The sequence below is a fragment of the Cornus florida genome, unplaced genomic scaffold (assembly GCF_030987335.1).
Source record: "Cornus florida cultivar Cherokee Brave unplaced genomic scaffold, ASM3098733v1 CherokeeBrave_3.0.0_Hap2_Chr04, whole genome shotgun sequence".
In the NCBI taxonomy this organism is placed as follows: Eukaryota; Viridiplantae; Streptophyta; class Magnoliopsida; order Cornales; family Cornaceae; genus Cornus; species Cornus florida.
In genome coordinates, this window is record NW_026775574.1 from 66,897,957 (window position 1) to 66,913,883 (window position 15,927).

The following is a 15,927-nucleotide window of genomic DNA, read 5'->3' on the forward strand; positions in this document are numbered from 1 at the left end:
GATATTTTTAAAAAATAGTGGGTAATTTTATAATTATTATTTTTACAGAAATGTGAAGCTATTGCAATTTTAAATATTATGGGTTAATTAAAAAATAATATAATATTTTAAAAATCTAAAACAAGAAACTTCTATCTCTAAATTCCAAAAATTGTGATCTCCATCGTGATAATGTGGATAAAAGGAGCAAAATTTATTATTTTTATATATAACAATATATTAAGATATTATTTTTGACTTATTCTGCAATATGCATCGTATTTTTATTTTAGATTTTTCCAATTTATCGGTATTGTGTTGTGCATGTGTCAACACATTATTGCTTCCTAGGTGGCAATCTAATTCATATATGAAAGACTATTAAGAAAAGGTGTCTATGTGAGTTCACTCACTTTGATTAAAAAATGAGTCATGACAGAGGTTTCATAAATAAAAATTGATGACATCGTAACATTAGAGATATTAATAATATCGTGATATGTTTACCTCACTCATATAAAATTAATCAAAACTGTCTAGTTTTTTAACTTTAAATTGTTATTCTTTAATTATACTCCCTCTACCCAATAATAAGAGTTGTATTTTGTAACTATAAATCTTTTACGCACATTGTATAGTTCCCATTAAAAACTGTATAATACACCTTTAGACTAGAGAGAGACTTTTCATAATTTCAATAAAAGGACAAATTATAATTTTACATGTAAAAGTATCTGTAATCATAATGGAAGAACAACAGACTCCAATAATTTAAATAGACAAAAAGGATAAAGTTGTTGCAAAATGCTAAAAGTTAACATTCAATTATAGTCACATGTTATGTTTTCCGCATTTTCTTTTTGAAGGAGTTTACAATGAGAAAGCTCTTACATGTTAAGAGTTTAAGATCTTGGGTTCTCATCCAACTGTTAGAAAAAATGATTAAATATACTAGAATATGCACTAAATAATAATTATTTTTAAGTACAAATTCAGAAATTTAACAATATATTTTTTTAGTCGGTAAATACACACTCCATTGAGGCTCAAACACTACCTTCCTTTTAGAAAGTAGGGTACTAATAATGTTACTGGCCTGCTGGTAAAAATTTAATAATATTTATTTTCATCAAATAATTTGTCCATCATAAAATTTAATTTTGAAAAATTAGTATATCTCACATGCCAATTTTGACGGTTCAACCCATCAAGCACATGATTAACACCCCTTGGTCATGTACTCGAGAGTTTCACAAATTATTCACTTTGAGAATTGGAAATGTGTTCTTTTTCTTGAGAGCTCAATTGAGAGAAAATTGTTCTTTTTCTTGAGAAATGTGTTCTTAGAAATTTGTTTCTCTAGCACATTACATAGATATTTAAAAACATTTTGTAATTCATTGTGCACATCAATTAATTCATCATATGAAGGGGAATCAAGATTAGAGTTTACCTCATGGTCGAAGGCTATGAGACAAAGATCACCCATATCATCCACATCAACAACTTCTTTTGCTTGAATGGCTTCTCAACTTGATTCTTCGTAGTAATCTCATACGTTTGAAGACAATCAAGGAATTCATCAAGAGAAATATTTTTGAGATCTTGGGCTTCTTGAATGGCCAAGACATTAGTATACCAACTCTTTTGAAGTGCCCAAAGAATTTTTCTCACAAAATTGGATGATGAAAATACTCTATCAAGATTCTTCAAGGAATCAACAATGTTAGTAAAACGAGAAAACATTTCACTAATAGATTCATTATTAAGCATGAGAAAAAAATCATATTGATTAACAAGCTCATGAATCTTAGTTTGCTTGACTTGGTTAGTTCCTTCATAGGTGAGGATATCAAAGGCGTCATGGGCCGAATCTAACCCACATGATGAAGAATGGGCCAGGCAAATGGCCTGAGCCCAAATCAAGCTGCCGTGAGGCAAGCCCAATCCCGAAGAGTGAAGCTGAAGGCCTGAAAGACGAATGGATCCATGGATACAAAAGCCTCAATGATGAGCCCAATGGAGGAAGTTAATTAGGGATCTTCTAGAACATTGTAAACAATCTATAAATAGGTGAAAAATGAAGGAAATGGGGGATCGAAATATTTGAAGTGTAATGAAACTCTGTCAATTTAGAGAAAGAAAATTTCTTGCATCTTCAATGGCGCCGTCCGTGGGAATCGATGAGAATTCATTGATGTTTCACTCAGATTGATTTGATCTAGTAGTGTAGCGTGTGAAGACGAGGCCTGATCGTTGAAGGCAGAATCAAGGTCGATGAAATCATGATCGGACTAGTTAGCGTTCGATCTACGCAGTTCTGATTTGTGCTTGTTTTGGAGAACCGTGCGGTCGAAAGTTGCATAGATAACTGAATTTAGCAGATTCATCGCCGGAGCAACTCAGATCTAGTTAATCGCGATCGAAATTCAGCTGAGCTAGAATCCAGATCTAGAGCGTCTGCATTAGCAAAGCTCAGATCTGATTAGAAATTCGCGGTTAATGACTTTGCTACGATCCGGAATGATGATCGGAGGAGAGAGTTCGAATCTAGTGGAGAATGGCCAGCAGATGAAGCTTGATGAACTGATGAACATGATCGAGGCTCTGAGAAAAGAAAATGCAGAGTTGAGAGCTGGAATGGAACGCCGAGAGGTTCCGGTTGCGCCGCGACCGCCTTCGGTGGGTGAAAAAGGCGTGCGACCTGATGAAGCACATCTAGGCGAGCAAGAGGGAGATAACCACGTCGATCTCCACCGTGAGAAGGTTAGGATGGAGAATTTACCACCAAACGCTCGTTGAGCTGAGGATTGAGAAGGATCTGTACATCTCGATCCACATCGTAAGCATATCCGGCGAAAAGAAAATACAGCTTTCAATCCGCATTAGGAAAGGCATAATTGCGAACAGGATATGGAGTTTGATTATCACAAGATTAACTCGTCGTGGCAGAAAGAGTTCACTGAGGAAAGGTCGTTCGATCCACTTTATCGACCTTCAATGGCCACATATGATTATAGGAGTTCGGAAAAAAGATCTACAGATCAAAGAGTTTTTATGAGGTTTGAAAGAGAGAATGAGGCCCTCCGTTCGGCAGCGCGGACGGTTGATTCGCCGTTTACTAACAAGATCCTGAATACTCCAAGCCCGAGGAAGTTTTCTATGCCTGTTTTCATTCTGTTCGACGGAACGACCGATCCGATTGATCATGTATACCACATTCAGTTGAAGATGGCACTAAACACAGAGAATGATCCTTTGATGTGCAAACGTTTTCCTACAAGCTTAGTTGGATCAACGCTCAACTGGTTCAAGAACCTGCCAAGGGGCTCAGTGGAGAATTTTCATAATTTGTGCGATTGATTCATAAGCCAGTACTATAGGAATAAGCGCTCGGCAAAAGATATCTCTAGTTTGTTCACCATGAAACAGCATGACGATGAACGTCTCCAAGCTTTTCTTACCAGGTTTAACCTAACCAAAAGCATGGTGATAGAGTGCCATCCTTCCATAGCAGTTCAAGCGTTCAAGTTAGCTATGACTCGAGGGACACCGTTCCATACCAGTCTGGTGGTGAACACGCTGAAAACAATGGACGAGCTAAATGAGAGAGCTGATGGTTTCGTGCGCCTGGAAGAGGAAGAAGCAGCTAATGCTAGGAAGACATCTATCATCTCCACAGAAGAGAAGTCCAAAGCAAAGATACGGCAGAAACAAGTTCCTACGCAGCGTCAGACCTCCTGGAAGGCAGAGAAGAGACCTATGGAGGATGATTTGGTTACTCCACTCAAAGTTACAATGGCAAGGCTATACCAAGAGAACAAAGATAAGTTTCGCCCTCCCTTGTCAATTAGATAACCTCTTGAGCAAAGGGATCAATCTAAACATTGTGTTTTTCATAGTGATTTTGGTCATCAGACTAATGAATGCAGGAACTTAAGGAGACAAGTGAAGATGTTGATCGCTAGGGGAGAGTTTGCAGGGTATGTTCAAGGACCAACCCAAGAGCAGAATCGACTAATTGAGCAAGTCAAAAGAAATCAAAAGCCGACTCACCATAACACTCAGCCCCGTTCGGATTATAAATACAATTCATGGTCGACCTGAACGAGCCGAAGAGTCCGAAGAATTGACCCGAACGCGTCTTCTACAAGCACAAATGAAGAGAATAATAGGCAGTGTCAATACTCTGCACCAGCAGAGCGCATCAACACAGATAAGATTCGATAAAGCAGACTTGATACGAGTTCAGATCCCTCATGAAGACCCCCTGGTCGTTAGTTTAACAGTGGCAGAATGTTTGGTACGAAGTGTGCTAATTATTCCAGGAAGCAGTGCCAATATCATGCCTAAAGTCACCTTTGATCGGCTGGAAATCAAGCCAGAGGAGCTCAAGTGTACTGGGAATCCACTGTTGGGATTTGATGGAAAACGAGTTGAACCGATCGGTACGGTAGAATTATTTGTCTGGGCAGCCGAACGGGACCTTATCGAGAGCTTTGTAGTGGTGGAGATCCATCCCTCTTACAATCTGTTGATGGGGAGAGGGTGGAGTCATAGGGTACAGGGAGTCCCATCGACCTTACACCAAGTGATGAGATGCTTGGGTCCGGACGGGAACAAGGTGATTGATATCCATAGAGATTAAGTTGCCGTAAAGGAATGTTACTCAGTGACTTTGAAAGCTGCAAGGAAGGGGAAAGCTCCCATTCGCCAGCTAACCCACAATAGAAATTAAAGAAACCTCCCCCCGGCACGAGCGGGGAGGAACTTCTGGTGCAAACCGAGGAACCCCTAGTTGAAGTTCAAATTGATCATTTAAGGCCAGATCGAACCACAAAAGTAAGCTCATGCTTACCGAGGAAGAAAAACGTCAATTGGTTGATTTCCTTTCCCAGAACGCCGATGTATTCGCTTAGAGCCATCTTGACATGCCAGAGATCGACCCCTCAGTCTCTTGCCATTCTCTTAATGTAGATCCAAACGTCAAGCCAATGAGGCAGAAGCAGAGAAGGTTCACCCCGGAGCGCAACCAGATCATTGCAGACGAAGTTAATCGATTGCTGGAGGCCGGGTTCATTAGAGAAGTACATTACCCGGACTGGTTGTCGAATGTGGTTGCAGTACAAAAGAAGAATGGAAAATGGAGAGTTTGTATTGATTTCACTAATCTGAACAAAGCATGCCCGAAGGATAGTTTTCCACTTCCAAAGATTGATCAAATGGTGGATGCAACCACCGGGTATTAGTGACTGACCTTTTTGGATACAAGCGATGAGGAAAAGACCTTTTTTGTCACCGAACGAGGGATCTATTGCTACAAGGTTATGCCGTTCGGACTGAAGAATGCCGGAGCCACATACCAGAGGTTGGTTAGCAAGATTTTTAAGGATCAAATGGGCAGGACAGTAGAGGCTTACATTGACGACATGGTGGTCAAAAGCAGACAGAAGGCCCATCACTTACAACATTTACAGGAGGTGTTCGGCGTGCTAAGAAAGTATAGAATAAGGCTGAATCCAACTAAATGCTCGTTCGGCGTGGGATCCGGGCAATTCCTTGGCCACCTGGTCAACAACAGAGGAATCGAGGTTAGTCCAGCCCAAGTGGAAGCTTTGTTAAAAAATGTTGAACCAAGTATTATCAAAGAGGTCCAAGCTCTCACCGGACGCATAGCGGCACTGAGTCGATTCATTTCTAAGTTATTCGACCGATGCAAACTATTCTTCGATACAATCAGGGGTCATGGAAAACAGTCCTGGGAGGATGAGCAAAGGCAAGCGCTGATCAAGCTGAAAGAATATATGCGGAACCCACCAGTCTTGAACGCCCCCGTGCCAGGCGGAAAGCTTTTCCTGTACCTTGGAGTTTCTAACATTGCGACCAGTGGTGTGCTGATACGATATGCCGAGGGTAAGCAGTTCTCGGTTTTCTATGTAAGCAAAACGTTGACCGAGCCAGAGAGAAGGTATTTGAAGGCCGAACGAGTAATCTTATCTTTGGTAAACGCAAAAAGGAAGCTTAGGCATTACTTCGAGTCTCATCCGATAGTCGTCCTGACCACATTTCCTATAAGGGTGATCCTACAAAAGCCCGATTTGTCCGGACGAATGATGAAGTGGGCAATAGAGCTTAGTTCTTTCGACATAACTTATGAACCCCGAACGGCTATTAAAGGGCAAGCTGTAGCTGATTTCTTAATGGAATGTGATGTAGATGAGCCAGATGAATGCCTTGAAGAATCCTCATGGAAGCTCTTCGTTGATGGCTCCTCAAATCAAATGGGGGCAGGAATTGGGATCAAGTTACAAACACCAGAAGGCACTACGTTGAGCCAAGCGATCAGGCTTGAATTCAGAGCAACCAACAATGAAGCAGAGTATGAAGCGCTGCTGGCTGGCTTAAGGTTGGCCAAGGAGCTAAAGGTCAAAAGTTTAGTTGTCTTCAGTGATTCGCAATTAATAATTCGGCAAGTGACTAGGGAGTATGGAACAAAGGATGAGACAATAGAGGCATACCGTTCCGCCGTTATGCAAAAAATTAGAAACTTCGATCAGATCAGGTTCATTCAATTGCTGAGGGAGCGTAATGAAGATGCCGATCGGTTAGCTTGTAGTGCGTCAAGTTTAGGTGAAACATTGGCATAGGTAATTCCAATCGGGGTGCTATGCCAATCATCTATCCTTGAGGAACCATCAAGTTCGGATCCCTGATAGGTGAATGTTATACCATATGAACCGAGCTGGATAGATCCAATTATTACATATATACGAGATGGTGTTTTGCCCGAACAGAGGGATGAAGCAAGAAGGATCAGATCGAATGTCGTAAAGTATGCCATAGTGCACAACCAATTTTATAGGAGGTCTTATTTAGGACCATACTTAAAATGTGTAACCCCTGCAGAAGCTCAGCAGATACCGCAGACTATCCATGAAGGGGTTTGTAGCAATCATTCAGGGGGGAAGGCGATGACACAGGGTTACTATTGGCCGAACATGGCACGAGATGCAGAGGAATTTTCGCGAATATGCGATAAGTGTCAAAGGTTCGGACCACTAATCCACCAACCACCAGAAGATTTGCACGTAATGGCCAAACCATGGCCTTTCGCGCAATGGGGGATAGATGTGGTTGGCCCGTTACCGACCGCCAGATCGCAAAATAAGTACGTTTTGCTTGCAACAGACTACTTTACCAAATGGGTGGAGGCAAAACCGTATCCCAGTGTGACTCAGACCCACGTGAGACGCTTCATCTGGAATAATATCATTTGTCGATTTGGTGTACCGAGGTCAATCGTCATGGATAATGGGACTAACCTTGATAGCAAGCAAGTGAGGGAGTTGCTGGACGAATATGGAATTAATCAAAAGTTAGCGGCGGTCAGCCACCCACAGGCGAATGGTCAGGCTAAAATCATAAACAGAACTATCTTTGCTTGTATAAAGAAGAAGCTTGAAGAAGAGAAATGGAAGTGGTTGGATGAACTCCCGAACGTCCTGTGGGCATATAGAACGACTCCAAGGCGACCGACCGGAGAAAGCCTATTCGCCATGGCGTATGGTACTGAGGCAGTAATACCGATAGAACACCAAGTTCCTGCCATTCGGAGTTTAGCGTGGAATCAGGAGCAGAATGATCATATGATGAAATTCAACCTCAACTTGCTTGAAGAGAAAAGAAATGCTGCAGCAATAAGGCTCGCATCATATCAACAAACGCTCATGAACAGTCACAACAGAAAGGTGAGGCATAGGGGTTTTGCACCTGGTGATTTGGTTCTGAAAAGAAAAGTTGGTATTATTAAGAAAATGGTGTCACCATGGGAAGGTCCGTATAGAGTTGCAGAGGTTATCGGAAAGGGGGCATATGTCTTAGAGACCATGGCTGGAAGGCTGGTAAACAAGCCTTGGAATGCCACTTCTTTAAAAAGGTATTATCAATAAAAATTGAGTTTCAGTTTAACCAATGTCTACCTTCAATTATATACTTACAAGAGAGCAAAACTTTGAAAGATTTATAAAAAAGTATCGTCTTCTTCTAACAAGGTGACCGAGTATGAGCAAAGCCAAGTGGCGAGTGGCATTCTAGCCAAGCGTCAGGCACTTAAGCAAAATAAGTGGCAACTAGCACCACGAGCCGAACACCAAACACTTGCTAAAAAATAATGAAAAATCTAAGTGGCAAGTGGCAAGTGGCATTCAAGCTGAGCGCCAGGCACTTAAGCAAAGTAAGTGGCAACTGGAACCACGAGGCGAACGCCAAACACTTGCTAAAAAATAATAAAAAGCCAAGTGGCAAGTGGCGTTCAAGCTGAGCGCCAGGCACTTAAGCAAAGTAAGTGGCAATTGGTACCACGAGCCGAACGCCAAACACTTGCTAAGAAGTAATGAAAAGCCAAGTAGCAAGTGGCGTTCAAGCCGAGCGCGAAGCACTTACTAAAAGTAATGAAAAAGACAAGTGGTTGGTGTTATTAGCCGAAGGCCACACACTTGTGTTAAAAAAAATTTATTATTAAGTACTACCAAGTGATGCAGAGATTCAGATCAGATGTAGTCAAAAATTATCCTTTCATTCATTATAAGTTGAAAGATTGCAAAGAGATACATAAGATGGGTACAATCAAGTTCTGTTTGTCTCATCGTTCACCTGCTCACCCTCGGCAGCCTCCCCAGGACAGTTAACATTCCCCTCCCCATCATTGGTCACGGCATCCCTATGAGGGGGGGAGTCAAGCTGAATCACCACTTCATTCTGCTGAGTTCCACCTTCAGTGGTAGTCACAAGGGGAACCACAGTAGAGAGAGGAGATATGTCTAAAGGCTGAGCGGGAAGAGGAACAGGTATAACTCCAGATGAGGCAATCCCATCACATTCTTCAAAAATGTGTTTGGCAGGAGTGGGGTCTAGATCAACATAGACTCCTGGAGAATCAATTCCCAGCTCCTTATCAACATCATCCGGGCCTGTGCCTAAGATTGTATGACCCTCAGCTGGAAGGCGATCGTTGAAACCTTCTCGGTATCCTTCGGCATACCTGAGGGCCCCAGTGCGAGAGAAATGACTGTGCAGAGCTATCATCCCTCGATTGACCCTACCGATGACACTGAGCAGGGTATTACGCTCATCCAGAGCCCTCTTTTCAAAGGCCATAAGCTCTGCTTGTTCATCATGAAACAGGCGCTGAAGATTGTCTCTTTCGGCCTTGAGCGCTTTGCGCTCGGTCTACCAGACGCTGTTTTCGATCTGAAGGGTGTCTCTTTCGTCTTGAAGGGAATCTGTTTCCTTTTTCAGACCATCCCTTTCCTTGTCAACCTTGTCCAGCTGCACCACGAGTTCAACGTTTTTGGTGCTGATGATCTTGTTCTCTTTGTGACCCACTTCAACGTCTTTGGTGAACTTTCGTACCTTAGCATTGGCAGCCTCCACCTGCTTCTACATTGCCATCATACCAAATAAAGTCTACAAAAAAATACATGAATACTAATTAAGCCGAACGCATGTCTAGAGGAATTATAATATAAAGGCATTTCAAATGCAATAAGTAGGAGGGTAGGGAATTACCTCCATGGCTGCAAGGGGAAAACGGCTGAAGACCTCCTTCTGAGACAGAGATTTGGCGACCTCAATGTCTTTAGGAGACCACATGTTCTTATAATAGGCCATGGCTGTTGGGCCTTCCCTGAACATGGTTTTGCTCGGCTTCACTACCGAGTCGTCAGCTCAGACCAATTTGGGGGTCTATGGAGCCTCACCAGAGGAGGAGCCGGTTGTAGTGCCGGACTCGAAAGAAGCAGTTGGCCTAACCGGAGGAGGGATAGGCAAACCTGGCCCGGAGGTCCGAACCCTCCTTATTAGAGGAATATCGTCAGGGCTACCTTCGCTCTCAAGCTGAGGCCTTTTTCCCCATTCTTTATCCTGAACGGATGCAATGGGGGAAGTGGTATTCCAAGCTTGAGGGACGGAGTTCTGGTTGACAGGTAGAGCGGTGACGATCGGACGAACAGTCACCATGTTCGGGGTAGTGCTGGATGTGGTGGCAGATAAAGATGCTGAAGCTGGAGAAGAAGAAGCCGCGGAAACAGCATTGACCTTGGGGGGATCCTTTTTCCTGCTAAAGGATAGAATCCAAAGCTAGCTCATTGTGGTGCCGAGGAGAGATATATCACTTAAATTCTCGGATGTGAGGAGTTCCGAACAGGAAGGGATGTCATTCAGAACGTAGTCCTTCAGGTAATTGGTCATATCCCTGCAAATGTTATAACTAAGTTCGTTATCCTGCGGGATACCCAAAGAATTGCAAAGAAAGGAACAAAATCGAGGAATGCAAGTTTCACAAGGGTAGTTTGTCTTATGAGTTTTGAATTTCTTATACGAAGACACGGAGCATTCGCCAAAGGCGGTGGGGATAGGATAGTCCTTGGCAGCCGGAGCAAACCAAGCACCCCGAACCCCAACAATACCTTTTTTCGAACCCTTTTCGGAATTAAGCTTATCTGTACAGATGGATTTCTTTTCAAGAGGGTAAAGATGGTAGTATGCATCCTCCAGCTTGATTTTGCTGACCTTGTAACAGAGGAGAAGATCAACCAAGTCAAGATCTAAGCCTCTGTCACGATTTAGAAGCAACAAAACGGACAGAACCCTAAAAAAATTGGGGTTAACTTGAAGAGGAGAAAGTTTCAACCTATTGAACACATAGCAGAAGAAAGGGTGAAGAGGGAATCTAATAATGTTGAGATGATGAAAGGAAAACAAGACTTTGCCGGGAAGAAGACCGGCACCAGTTTTGACATTAACGTCTTTGGGACATTCTCTAAGGTGAATATCGGAAGGGAGATGGAGCTTCATACGCAGGATATCCAAATCTATAGGCATGATGCTAACGATTATGATCCTTGGGGAAAATGTGCAAATACTTTAAAAAGAAGAAAAAGAAACAGAACTAACCTTGAAAAGATGAAGATCAGCAAGGGAAGTTGCAAAAAAATTGAGAGAGAAGAACCTTTCACTGGATTCGCCGGAGAATAGTTGGCTTGACTAGAAAAATCTGAGTTGCCTTGAGAGAACAAACTGAAATCGATCGACAGTGATTTGTGGGGGGTACGACAAGGGAAGATGTGGATATAAAGGAGTGGTATATAAAGGGGAAGTGGTCCCGCTAACCGAGACGTCAGGGAGTTAAAAAGATTCAAATTTCAAAGACATTAATTCCGAGGCCGACCGCTCGATACCCCACGTGATCGTCTCGAACCGTCGAATCATTATTAGCCATCAAGTCATCATTAGGTCTATTGATAATCACACCCTAATTAATAAGGGAGTAATTATGGGGGCAGATGAGGATACCAAAGGCGGCATGGGCCGGATCTAACCCACATGATGAAGAATGGGCCAGGCAAATAGCCTGGGCCAAAATCAAGCTGCCGTGAGGCAAGCCCAATGCCGAAGAGTGAAGTTGAAGGCCTGAAAGACGAATAGATCCATAGATACAAAAGCCTCAATGATGAGCCCAATGGAAGAAGTTAGTTAGGGATCTTCTAGAACATTGTAAATAATCTATAAATAGGTGAAAAATGAAGGAAATAGGGGATCGAAATATTTGAAGTGTAATGAAACTCTGTCAATTTAGAGAAAGAAAATTTCTTGCATCTTCAATAGGTAACTTCAAGCTTTTGCCAAATTTGTCTAGCCATAGTATAATCGAAAATTTTATGAAATTCATCATTACTTAATCCACAATAAAGATTATATTTGGCCTTTGAATTACATTGAATAATCTATGATCATTTTCATTCCATTCCGATTTTATTTTAAGAACTTCTCTACCATCTACGATTTTTGTTGGAATGTTGTCTCCATTTTTTATTACATCACAAAACTCAAAATCTAGACTTCTAAAAAAGACTTTCATTCTAGCTTTCCAATAATTGTAATCACTACCATCGAACCATGGAGGCGTACTGGTAGAATAATCGTTAAAATGAATAAGTGTGCCATTGCTAGCCATGATCATACACTAATACGGTTAAGTCCTTTAAATAGAGTTTAGGATCTGATACCAATTGTTACCAAATAAATGACTCTAGAAAGGGGGGGTTAAATAGAGTCTAAATTAAACAATGTGATTTTATAGAAAGCAATTTCAAGTAAACTATTTATCACAATGATGCAATTATAAAGATATGAAAGTAAGCAATTAATATCACAATTATAACAGAGATAAGGGAAGAGAAATTACAAACTATAACACAGCAATTTTTATGATGTTCGAAAACTCCTACTCCTAGACTCAAGATCCCTCTTGAGACATTCCCAAATTCACTATGACTTCTCCTTACTAGTGGAGAGCAAACCTTCACAAGAAACTAGTCCTTGCTTCTCATTTGTTGCTTCCTAAGAGAACAACCTTCTCCTAGTCTTCTCACACCAACCCTTAAAATTTGTTTGCTAAGAAAAAATCATTCTCTTAGGCTTTCTTTGGGTCACACCAACCCGGTGGGTCAAACCAACCCTTACAATAGATTGTAGAAATAATTTGTTACACAAGAATATCTCACAAGATTGATATGCAAATCAAGCTCACAACTAGAGTATATATGAATATAAATGAAGTTCAATACTCTATGAATGAGAGAAGATGATATAAATGAATAACAAAAGCTCTTATATAGTCAATAATTTCTCTGAAGTGAAAGATTGTTCACAAACTGATATGTATATGAAATAGAGCAAAAGCTCTTTGAATCTTTGAAATAGAGCAAAAGCTCTTTGAATGATTCGGAATAAAGCAAAAATTCTTTGGATGCTTAATGAAGTCTCACAAGTTCTCTTCTTTAGTGCTCTTAAAATACTCTGTTAAAGTTATGTATTGTGTTCATCATTGCCCCATGTATATAGGCTGAAATATGATGAAAGAGTTTTTGCAAGGTAACTAGGAGTGCATTTAATGCTTAAAGAGCCATTGGATTCAAAATCAGATTTATACCAGGTGCCTCATATGGCATACTAGGCTACTCATATGAATCCACTATTTGCCTAAAAACTCTCTAATCTTACCAGCCACCTTATAAGCTTTTAGGAGGCTGCTCATATGATCCTTGAAGTGTTTGTACACACTTTTGAAGGCATCTTTGGCTTAGAAGATCCATTAGGTCAATCAATGATTATAATTGAATTGTATGACCTATATCTAAGAGTCTAGGGACCATTAAGAATGATTTTTGTCAAATGCATTAGGTCCTAAAGTCTTAAACCAACTCAAGGTAACAAAGGCCTTATAAATGAATAATTAAGTTCAATGCCTTAAACACTACTTTCTAGATTAAATCATATGATTTAATCATATGATTAAAGTACATGGTCTTAGTATTTCTAACTCAAGTGTTGAGTTCTTTCAAAGATTATGAAAGCTTGAAATAACTCATTCTTTAGCAAAGATTTCATCTATTAATTATTTGTGTAATGAAGTTCATAGTCAATTGCTAATGGTTATAGGAACTAATGAATGATATAATGATATGCATAGTCTTATAAAGATGAGCTTCAAATGGATTCATTAATACTTTAACATTGAATCATAAATACTCACCAAGCTATCTACCCATTTCTTCAAGCTTTGTTCATGATCGTTTAGACTTTGAGGTATTCTTGCTTTTCTTCCTTTGAGTAGTTTGCTTGTTCATTATTGTTCAAGCTATCTTTGAGTGGACTTGCATTTGGTTCCTTGTAACTTCACGTCTCTTTATATCCATTGTTTTCCATTCATGTGATCTTGAATAATAGAGTACTTAGAATGATCTTTATTGCTTTATTGAGGTCATTCTTGGAATATGAATCATCTATAATACTCAATGTAAACATTATTCCTTAAACACCATTAATGGTTTGTAATTATTAAAACTACTAGATTGCCCTTGGATGAAATCCTTGAGGTCAACAAGTTGTTTTTGAGAGTCTTTAAAAATAAGGAATTGTTATTTGTGGAAACATGAAGAACACCTCCTCACTTAAAAAAAGGATGGGAGTAACGTTATAAATAATACCCACCTTATCTTCAACTCACAACCTCTCTCTATCGTACATCCCTTTCTCTTTATCTGCAAAAAAATAAACCATTTTGATCCATGGTAAACTTCTTCAGTCTAGTCATCAAAACATTAAGAGGCCAACCATTATGCCATCATCACCATCACCAATTTTACCATGAACACAAACCAGTTGAAATAGCCATTCATAAAACCCCATTACAGATCATAGGGCACAGAAAAATCTCCAATAAGCACAGAAAGAAACACCTTTGATTTACTTCAAATAGAAGTTTGGAAAATCAATAAAGATTCTCTCTCTCTCTTTTAGGTTATGTTATGGCAATCATTGTTCGAACATGTTTTAAAATAGATGGTACCTTTTTAAAAGGTTTTCAAAATATTCTTTAATTAGATTAGTTCCAAATTTTAGAATATAAACAACAAGTTACGTGCTTGGTAGATGGAGACTTAGGGTTTCCATTTTGCACGACAGGTCTCGAGGTCAAGTCACCCATCAAGCAACCAAGATTGTCCAAATCATAAATTGGAGCCCCATAAAGGGGCTAAAGGTAAGCCCATTCGCAGTGCACCAAACAAAAAAGAGAGTTTCTGGTGAAACTCTAACGAGGTTCAGATTCCAATAAAGGTATGAGGAGGTTTTGATGAGGTACCAACGAGACTCCGGTGTAAAACTAGATTTCAGCGATTGGAATTGAAATTTCAGTTATGAAATTTTAGAAATTTCCAACTTCTGCGCTCGATATTTACATATATATTGATATACTTATTTAGAATATATATTTTTTAAATATATTTTATTTTGGACAGAAATAAATACATGGGTTTTGTAGAGAATACCCTTCTATGACTATATATATTATTAAATCTGACTTTGTCGAATCCTAGAGTTAGTGTTACCATTTGATCTCTCGATTGCATTTAAGAGAGACTTCAATTATATTCAAAAAGCGATTACGTGCTTCTAAGTCTATAATTAAAATTATATATAATTTTTTAATTATGTTATTTTGAGATATTATTATTTATCACGTATTTGTATATATATTTATATTTATGTAATTATCTTCTTTTAAGATAGGATATATTATAATTTTTGTAATCCGATTTCAACAATCACAGTTAAGATAGAGTCAACTGCAGAATGTACCACCCAAATCATTGCTAGCTCACACATGCTCACATCATCAAAATTGGTTTCAAGCCATGTGTGTTTCTGTAGTTTGGGAAGGAGAAAGCCATGTGTTTCTGTAGTTTGGGAAAGAGAAGATTGAGGAAGCAGGTCAAGTGGGTTTTGGAACATATGGATAGGTCATAATTTTACCTGGGAAGAATGCTATTAGACTAGTTTTTATTTTTATTTTTATTTTTTGAACATATGTATGTGTTGTACTGGACAAATAAACTCTCCTATTCTTTGTTTTTTTTCCTCCTCATATATGTTTTTAAAAACTGTTTTGTAATTTTTTTAACTAAGCAAAATTTCAAGCTAAAGAAAATGAAAATTGTTTTATATTTTGATTTTCAAAAAAATAATTTGATCTCACATGCCAATTGAAGGTTCACAATTTACTTAGCCATTACCAAAGGGTTTTTGGCCCAATGGTATAACCTCCCCATCTTCAAAGAAGAGGGGAAGGATTCGAGCCCCGGCGTGGGCAATAAAAGTGTGTGTGTTTGCTTTACCATCAAAAAAAAAAAAAAAAAATTACTTATCCATTTGGACCATTTGTATTACCGAAGTGTTTATATTAATTAGTTGCATGAATAACATGGCATAACTATTGTAACAAATAACTTCGCGTTATGTACCCAATGGAGAGTGTCACATTAATGAAGTATCACAAATTTAATCACTTTCACTATTGGAAATGAAAATATTAAGAAATGGCCCCAT